Below are 10,044 nucleotides of genomic sequence, written 5' to 3' on the forward strand. Positions count from 1 at the left end.
TTATTTGTGTCTTCACAAATAAATGAAATAGTGGACACACTTCTCCAAAGCAGTGGTTCTCCATGCTCCTTAGTCCAAAGTCCTACCAACTTTTTGGAGCATTAAGCTGCAGACTGCTTGAGCAGTCTTAATGCAGCACTCTTCATGAAAAACAATTGAAAATTAGGTTGCCCATTGAAAGTTGAGGCAGCATGTGTGTGAGGGTTTGGGCAGTTTTGGGGTGGGGGAGATAGTGGGGAGAGTTGCTTTGTTTTAGAGTGATCTCAGAAACCAGGAGTGGCCCCCAGAGCACAGGTTGAGAAATACTCTCCCAGGGACAAAATAACATCTGAGCGCAGAACCTCATTGTTCCCTAAAGCTGCCAAGTTTGCCAGGGATGGCTTGGAGAGCAGGGGGTAGATAAACCTCTTCACTGTTATTCAAAGCTTTAACTTCAAGCAGAACAGAAAATAGCACTAATTGTTGTCACAGCAAAGGATATGTTTGAACTCAATGCAAATGTAATGCATGCTGTTTTGCTGCAAGCAGGAGTGGAAAGTTGAAGATGGAAGATCTGGGTATTCTCATGAAGCAGAGTACAGTGTCAGAGCTGATACATTCAACACCTTGTACTTTCTGACTGATGTCTGTGATGATGATCAGAACATGCAAGAACTGAGAGAGAGTATAGATTTTAAGGAAATCATCAGCAGCCACAAATGAAACAGCATTCCAAGGAAAAAAGGTGGGTGGGCTCTAGAATAAACATGTGGATCCCTGAAAAGAGGTAGGTTTCCAGTGGTTTTCTTTAACTTTCTGGATAGAGGAGTAGCCTTTTCAGAGTCTGGAAACATTTTCTTACTGCATAAGAGGTGTCTCAGAAATGAGACATAAAGTAGAACTCCCACTAAAAGCAGAATTCCATTCTCCATCAAATTTCCTTTCAAATACTGATAAAATGTAAATTTTAAAGCCTTGTCTACTTACAATGGTCTTGATTTTCTGTTCTTTTTGAGGAGCACTGAAGAAAGATGTCTTCTTTCCCTTATTCTGTAGAAAAGCAATAAAATTACAGTCATCTGAAAAATACTGGCATTAGCTCTGAAAAAGGATAATGCAGAATTATGTCAAAGAAAAGAAGTAAATTTTTGTTACAGTCTAAGATATCTGAATTCCTCCAAATCAGTAGCACATTTATTATGAATGTCAGAATTTCCAAAGGTAACCTTCATTAAGTCTCTTAAAAAGTCAGCCTACAACACCCATGTGGTTCAGAGTCTGTAGAGCAAAACCAATAATAAAACCAGGAGGCTGTTCTTTTCTCTCCCTATCACTTTCTTTCTTTAAACAAGAGTACATGCACATGTGTGTGGGTCTGCATGTATGCAAAACAACAGAAATCTAGCAAAGAGCAGGACTTGCTTGTCTCTGCATTTATCATGCATTGCTGACTCCAAAATATGTAATTCTGAAAAATTAAGAGGTCTTGCTTTTCCCATATTATCCCACCTACAGGAAGCACTTTCTTTTTCCTGCGTAAATCATCACTTAAAACCTTTTAGGATTAAAACATGACTAAACCTTAACCTTTTCATTTGGAAGAAGCATTTTCCAGCAGGTTTGGATGGTCAGCTATGATCATTTGGCTTCTATGAAGTTATTTGCAAAGGAAAAAAAAAAAAAAAGGTTATTATAAGTGATTTCAGTTTTTCTCAAAGATTACTTTCTTGATAATGTTATACAATAAGCCCCTAAAAGCTGGTTTATAGGCCAGCTCCACAAGACAAACAGTGAACAAATTGGCCTGGGCAAGGAAAGCTTTCCTAAGATAATTAAAACAACTTGTGCCGGCACTGTGAGAAAGAAGACAGCTTTCAAAATGTTTATCTTCAAGCTAAAATACAAGTCCCAAGCCTGAGTTTGAAAAACAATTGAAAGATCATTGGCCCTGGCAAGGAGCTGATGCGCAGTGGGAGGTAGGTGGGCCAGGCTGTGAGCACTATGCAGGTGGGATTGGGGCCAGCGGGTCAGCTGGGATGGTCCTGGGAGGAGGTGGGCAGGGACCTCCTTCCTTTGGCACATTCCCCTGGTCTCAGAGGTGCATCCTCTGCCAGCTATCTCACAGTTACTCCTCACATGAGGCTTCCTATTAACACGCCACAGCACCTTTAGCCTCTCAGTTTGTTCCTCTCTTTTGGTTCCTCCATCCGGTGTATGATCATGCTGCACAGCTCCTCTGCCTCTCCTGCATCTTCTGAGGACAACTACACTGTTGACATATCTGAAATTCTCCCTTTTTTGCCAAGATATCCTTCTCCTGTTGCTTCTCTTCATGTTGGCTTCATGTAAGTTATTTAGGCAATCATTTATATAAAAATCCAGGGTGATAACAGAGGTTGACATAGTGAAAAGGCTTTGGTTGTAAACTCACTTTCAATTCCTAACCTGAAGATAGTGTTGCCTCCTGGTTCCAGATTTCCCAGTGTTGCAGCTGCTGGCAACTCGGTGGTTTTGTTTATTCTTAACACTTCCTTCACAAGAAGAAAGCAAAGTTCAGTCATTACTGCATGAGTGGGAAGGGAAGAAACAAACCCATCCTCATTAAAACAATATACTCAGTCCTTTTCCCTGCCTTTCCCCACCATCCAAGTAGGACTTCACGCAGAGGGCAAGAACAGGCAGTGATTATTTGCTATGGAAGTATGTTCATGGAGTGCAACACAAAGCCAGATCCCAGAGGAAATTTTTGTTGTTGATTAGATAGTTACAAGGATTTGGAAATCACCTAAGGAGCATGGGAAGTAAGGTGTTACTGTTTCAGTCACTCGTTAAAACTGCACCTGATACATTTCTCTGCAGCAAACCACCACATGCAGGACTGCATCTCCAGAAATAAACAGTCTGAGGAAGCCAAGGGTCTGGAGAGAAAGGCAAACCACATGCCCAGGGTGAGCTGTTACAATCACAAAATTGAACATTAGTGGTGTCCCCTATAAGCCTCAGCCTGTCACATTTGACTAACTCTTCACTGCACATGAGAGCTTCACCAAAGTTTGTGGGCTGTCTCCTGCTCACTGTGTAAGTTCTGCCTGTGTTACCTGCACGGGCTGTTGGGCTACAGAAAATGCAGTGGGCTCTGAAAATGCAAAGAAGTTTGACATCTAACTAGAGAACACAGTCACAGTGGACTTAGGTTTTAAAGATCCATTTCTCTGACAATTAGGGAATAATAGAGCCCAATAAACAACGTAAGGGTAGAGTAAATACTCGCCATCTCTTCAGAGAAACCTGCACAGAAAGGTGACATCTCTAGACAGGGATCATCTCTTGTTTGTGTCTCTTGCTTTCTTTTGGCTAAGAGTGGTATTTCTACTTAGTAGATACCTGATTTGCCCTCAATGCATTTTGTGCTACTAAATGGCTTCATTGTGACTGGAGATAGCACGGAGTTGTTTACCCGAATTGTAAGGGTGAGCGTGAGGGCAGTATATCCATGGTTGTTACTGCTGACAAGTTAATATTCCATTAAAACCAAATTTAAGCCCCGAACACACTGGACACATGAGTAACCTGGACAGTTCTGAAGTTAAGAGGCTCCCCTGTTTGTTGCATAGTTAACAGCTAAGGCTTAGGCCGAGTTGTTACATCTACAGCTGCTCTGCAGCCTTTCCTTGCAGACAGAGCAAAACACAAATATAAAGTATCTTAGAGGTCTGGAGTAATATGGGAAAGGGCCAAAATGGATGGTGGCAAATAGTGGGGGAAAGGTCATGAGAAAAAAAATGAGGGAAGTAAATTGTATTAGCAGAAAAACAGGGCATGACCCTACCATTTGGCAAAGTTACAGAAATGTTAACCTTTGGAAATGCTATTAGTTCATTGCTGTTGGAAAGTTGGCTAGAAAGGCAACACTCAGGACTGACTCAGTTCTAGGGTTTCTGCTGTGCTAAGCACAGTAACACACGAACACACCTCCCTCCCCTCTCCTCTCAGAGGCATGCTCGTAAGGAACAGCCACTAAACTGTGTGTTATTCCCAATATTTTGCTACCCTAGGCAACCAACCATCAACTCCAGTCAGCATGACACAGCCTGCAAGAACTAGATAGTCTAGAATCAATTTGCTACTCCAGTTGAGTTTGATTTTATGATCTTAACACTTGTCATTTTGGGAAGGAACAAAACATTCACTGTTCCCAGGGTATGTAATGCTACTGGGAAGCCATAAATTTTAATTCAGTGCTTTATTTCCCTCATGAAGAGATGTTGTTCATATGTGCTGTCACAGTTGGGGGTTCCTCTTTTTTTCCTTGTCCCTTCATTAAGTTGGAACACACTCAGAAGCACGACAGTTTTTGTTTCCATCAATGATGGATATTATAGTGAGAGTTTTGGTCTGGTTTCCTTGGACCCGGAATTGTTTCACATTAAATTTTCTGCTGGATGAGCTGGCACTCCTGGCTCCCTCTCCAAACTCTGCCAATCACTATTTTTTTCCTTTCAGCATTTGCCTTGAATTTGAAGTGGCAGGATATGGAGATTGATGGTTTTATTCTTTAGAGGAAAGGAATCAATTCAGAGTGCATGCTGGTGCCCAAAAGAGTATTAGGGAAGAGAAATGCTCTATCAGTTTGTCCAAGTGTATTTCAGGGTTTGAAAGTAGAAACAGAAAACTTACTAAAAATATTTGTATTTTTATTTAAATTAATATTTTAATTGGAAAACCCATACTGTATAGAGTTTTCTGTAGGATATATTGCTTCATATTTGGCAAAAAATACCCAGATGTCTAAAAGCTCAGAAAAATACCTGTTTTTTCATTCTTTCCCCTTGTATTTCCCACTTGAAAAAATTTTACCATGACAAAAAATGAAGGTACATACAGAAGAAGACCCAGTTAATAGAAGGCTACCTACTGCAGTCTGTGAAAAAAGACAGGTGTTATACAAAAGGAAAGAAATTTTAATTATAGCAATCAAAGTTCAAAGGAGAATCTTTTAAGGGTTTTCTACTATTTTATGTTATGGGATAAAAGTATATCCTGTCTGTGAGGTCAGAAACTCTATCTAGCTCCTTTTTGAGAAGGAGACTCAAACATCAGTCAGGAGATTGGCTGAAGCTGTTAATATTTTTTAATACTCACTGGTCTTAGCATTTTGAGGACTGAAAAGGAGGAGACAGATACTGCAATTTGTATGTTTTTCTCCAAGCTAGGTCCCCACAGAGTAATTTATGTCCTTGAAAATATGCAAATTAATTTTACAAATGGATCTGGATAAGAATCAATTTTTAATCATCAATTTAATGACCTTGCAGATAGAGGAGGTGACCTCTCTTACTGCTTAATGGACTTTAAAATACAGCTGACATGTGGAGTCACTGTTTTCAGTGGTGAAAGGGAAGTTATTGTTTTTGGTTGGATTTTCTGTTCCCATCCCTGAAGACCACATGAAACCTGGCTACTGTCCTGGGACTTGTAGTTCAAGTTATTGTCTTTGTAGTCCCTGGAGTTAACCAAATAGCCTGGGATCTTGACTGTAGAAAACATTTGGAGAAAAATGAATTTATGTTCTATTTCCTGCATATTTTTGATAGCTGCTTGGCCAGACTAACAGCATCCCTCCTTGTACTGTGGGACAGTAATCTTTCAGCTTTTGATGGCCTTTTACAGAGGGAAATCTGGATAAAAAATGCAGTGTTTCAAAATGAAGGCCAAGGTTTACTCAGAATAGGATCAAAGTAACACACATACAGCATACATGCAGCCTTTCCCTCTTGTGGTCTTTGCTACACTTCCACAGGAAAGTTGTCAAAAACTAAACTGTTCCACACCAAGTGGGGAGGATACTGAGTATGAACTAGAGGGGGGAACTGGGTGTTCTAATTCGCTTAGGTGCGGAGAGACAAAGTTTGCCTCGATCCACAACGTGGAGAGGTGTTAGGTTCTAATGCACCCAAAAGCGAGATTATTGCACAAATGAGGCCAGATGTTGGATTCCAAAATGATAATTCAACTTTATTTTCTAAAACAAAAACAGAGGAGGGAAAGTAGGAAAACAGAATAGCAGGAAAACCAAGAGAAATTACTGGAAGCACAGAAAAGTGGTCACCACAACCATGGGCTCAGCATTGGCTTGTAGATTCAGTCCTCCTGAGTGGAGAGGATCTCCACTGGGCTCTGATCTCTGAGCTTCTGTCTTCTGTCCCCAGTCTCGGTCTTCTGCTGTCTCTCATCCTTGTTGATATTCTTCTATGGTCTTCTCTTGTGATCTCTTGTCCTGTGCTTGCTCTCTGTGACCTGTTGGGCACTTATACTGTGCAACTGCAGGTCTCACAAGAACTTAATTTTGATAGAAACACACTTACCACAGTAGGGTCTGGGTGCTCATTGGCTGATCCATTGGTATACAAGAAAAAATCACCTGGTATACCTTATTTGGGAGAGTGTATTTAGCTGAAGCCCTTACCATGAAATAGTATTTTAATTAAAGAGATTATTTTTTAATCAAAGCAACTTGTCTTTAACAGTTTTACAATTGAAGCAACTTGCCTTTTACAGTTTTTCAATAAATCTTTTTGTTTCATGGCTCAGGCAATGGCAAAGCACATATTGTTTTTAAACATGTTCTTCATACCAGGTTGGATGGGGCTTTGAGCAGCTTGGTCTAGTGGAAGAGGTTGGAACTAGATGATCTTTAATAACCCTTCCAACACAAATTATTTTATGTTTCTATGTTTTTAAAGATGTGTCAAGCCCCTTCCGCTCCTCAGGCAATCAAAGAAAACTGTTTGCTCCAAGGGAAGCAGAGATTTAAATGCATGTTCATTAGAAAGGCTCTTACCCTGTGTGTCACGTTTGCCCATGTGCAAACACTTGCACAGCCACCTCTTGTAACATTGGTGAGCTCTGGCTTTACACCAGTGAGTTGTACAACAAAAAGAGGTTGATTGCATATGATGTGAAAAACAAGCCTTCAGACAGGGAATTGCTATTTTGGGATATTTCTGGTTTTGGTGGATAATCCAAAAAAGGAGTAAAAGTAGTCTTCTGCATGTCCATTAACCTAAAAAAGGAAAGTTTTTTACCAAAGGACTCCAGAGCTTCCCCATCAGCACAGGAAGGACTGGCTTCCACAGGTTTTGACAGAGGGTGCTGTCACGTTGCTCCAGGAGCACGTTCTACTGCGGTTGGTTTCTCAGGCTGCAGCGCCTCTGTCAACTGGTGCTGCTGGACACCTGCAATAACCTGGAAGCCTCCTCTCTCCCAGCATCAGCTTTGGGGAAACTTCAGGGACCGCAGAAATCTGTAGTTTTGGGGTTGCCATTTTAGAAGTTGTGCCACTGTGTGCTACCTATAGGCATAGAAGTAAGTTCTTAAAGACACTAACAGAAACAACATCTAATTTTTTTATAAAAATAATTTATTGTAATAAATGAAAATAATTAACTCCTCAAAATACAGTAGCTCAGTGAAAGTCTTAAAACACTAATTCTCTTTTAAGACTTTCCTTGGACTACTATGCACTAATGTTTTATTTTCATCTGCTTCTCTTTGAAAAAACCAAAACCAACTGGTTACAGTTCTCAGCCGATTTTGTACATTTTTGTGCCTTCATTTAGAACCCGCTTCATACATTTGCCAACTAATTTAAAAGAATTATTGCATTGCAAAAATATTCAGAAAACCTGGATGCAATTGATTCCTGTAAGACATTTTGTTCTACAGGAAAATAAATTATCTATTGTTAACCCTTTAATCCCTGATGCTGTGTACCACAACTACTTCCACATGCATCTTTAAAAAAAAATTAAAACCCACCGCATTAAGCAACTGTCCGTCTGAAAAGTGTTTTTTTAATTAGAGATTTACAATTTGTTATTCTGTGCACACACTCTGGATTTTTGGAGCTCCAAGGAACAGTAACAGACTTTGATGTGTATGATCTCTCTTCCTCACCCAACCCAACTCATTCCGAGCAACTAGCTTTGCCCGTGGGCGAAGCTGTCTTGGATGACACCTGGTACAACCCAAAATTTTTCAGAAGTACATATGTGGTATTTATAAATAATTACAACTGTAGACGCAGGATTCATCACTAGAGGCACAGTTAAAACAACTGGAGTGTTTCAAGAGGGGAAGAGGAGGGGGCTTATTCCTGAGGTGGCATTTTAAGTGATAAAGCTCTAGATAACTGAGGTTTTACCTGTCCAAGTTTGCTTTCATCCTTTTCATCCTTTTGTTAAAGGACAAAAAAGAAAAAAAAAAAAGCCAAAAAAAAGAAAGTCTTTTTTTTATTGCCCAGTGTGGGGAAAAAAGAAAAATAAATAAACGCAGACACTAAGAGAAGTGACATGTGAGACTGAGCCCTGATGGGCACATGGGTTTCCAGATGCTTGAGCTCTCCCATTCATCACAGCCATTTTACTCTTTAAAACACAGTCCCCCCCATAAAAAAGGAAAAAAACCCAAAAAACCAAACCAACAAACCTTTTCTAAGAAACAGGGCTAAGAAACAGGATGCTGAGAGAAGGACTGAGCTGAAATAGCTTTCTCATCCTGGCTATTTATTTGATCTTGAGATGAAATGAAATATTGAATTGCATCATCCTTTCTAGAAATTACAGCAAATCCTCACATATTTGGATCAAGAAATTTGAGTCACTCTCTTCCTTCAGATTGCTTTTTCATTCTCTGCTTTACTCTTGCTGTGTCCTGCATGTCTTATTTATTCTATTTCTTAAGAATTGGGCTTAGCCATGCAAGGCTGTCAGAACCGTAGCACTGCTGTAAGTCCATGATGAAAAGACAGCTAAAATGCTGGTAGATGTTAGGCACATCGTGGACTGTCTAAAAAAATTTTATAATAATAATTCTGTGCAGGCATTTTTCCTACTATAGAAGAAACTGTATTTCTTTAAGAGACCCAATGCAATAAATGAAAGCTATATTTTGTCTTTTGTCACTCCACCTACTTTGCAAACTACCTTGACCTCAATAATTTTATTTTGTCCAGCGTTAAGCTGGCTCTGACTTTCAAAGCTGCCACAAAATGGTTTCAGCCTATATCCTCTGTCCTTTCTGAGTTCTCATTATTCACTACAAGTTTACTTGCTCTTGCAGGGATTTGATGAGACCAGTGTTCACAAAGTACTGTAGTACAGCTGAGTTGAATTTGCAAGAGGTAAACTGTGGGTGCTGTTTATATTGCTGATCTCTGGGAAGAGCATTTAGAAACATGGGATTTTGGGTGGAGCTTTTCTGCATGTTATATCCTTGGAAAACAGAACAATGCTATTGCTGTTCTGCTTTTCTCAGTCTTAGTGCTTCAGAAACCTGCCTTTGGTAGTTTACTCCCGCGAGCTCTGTTCCTACCACCTACTTCACATGGACATGTGAATGGATCAGGTTTGACATATCTGGCTCTTCCAGATTTAGAGCACTGAAAGAAAACTGTCATGCCGCATTTGACAACTCTTTGGCTGCATATTCCACGATCCCCCGAGGCTTCTACCTCCATTGAACAGTCTGTCCCCCTGTCAATTATTTTCCCAGATTTGTTTCAACAACCCCAGCTGCCTTTCTGCCAGGTAACTTCTTCCATTACTTACAGGCTGCTAACCAGAGCGTCCTGAACATCTTTAACAAACACATAATCTGGAGCCAGTCACACCTCACCTCATCCCATAGAGTAATCACCACTCTTCTCTGCAACCTCATTTTATGAATTTGCAGTGGTGAAGAATGTGTACCTTGGAGACTCTCAGCTTGATAGGCCCATCAGTCACTGCGCTGTCCATGGGGCAGGCAACTATCATGCACGCCATGGTTCAGACCAGGAAAAGACCCTGCCACAGGTGAGTCTGATGCAGCTGCTCTGAGGGAGCCGTAGAAAGAGCTACAGGAGCAGTGTGTTACCATTCAACCTCTTCACAGTGCTACAGAGAATGCCAAAATTGCATTCTGTACTTCATTTTAACTTCCAAAAGCTCTTGCCAAGCACGGAATGAGAGCTAAGGATTTGTGCTGGCACCCATTTTGAGAAAGTTATCTGGAGGACATCATGAG

This window comes from Empidonax traillii, unplaced genomic scaffold (assembly GCF_003031625.1).
Source record: "Empidonax traillii isolate 1590-97213 ecotype Southwest subspecies unplaced genomic scaffold, ASM303162v1 scaffold729:size315501, whole genome shotgun sequence".
Classification (NCBI taxonomy): Eukaryota; Metazoa; Chordata; class Aves; order Passeriformes; family Tyrannidae; genus Empidonax; species Empidonax traillii.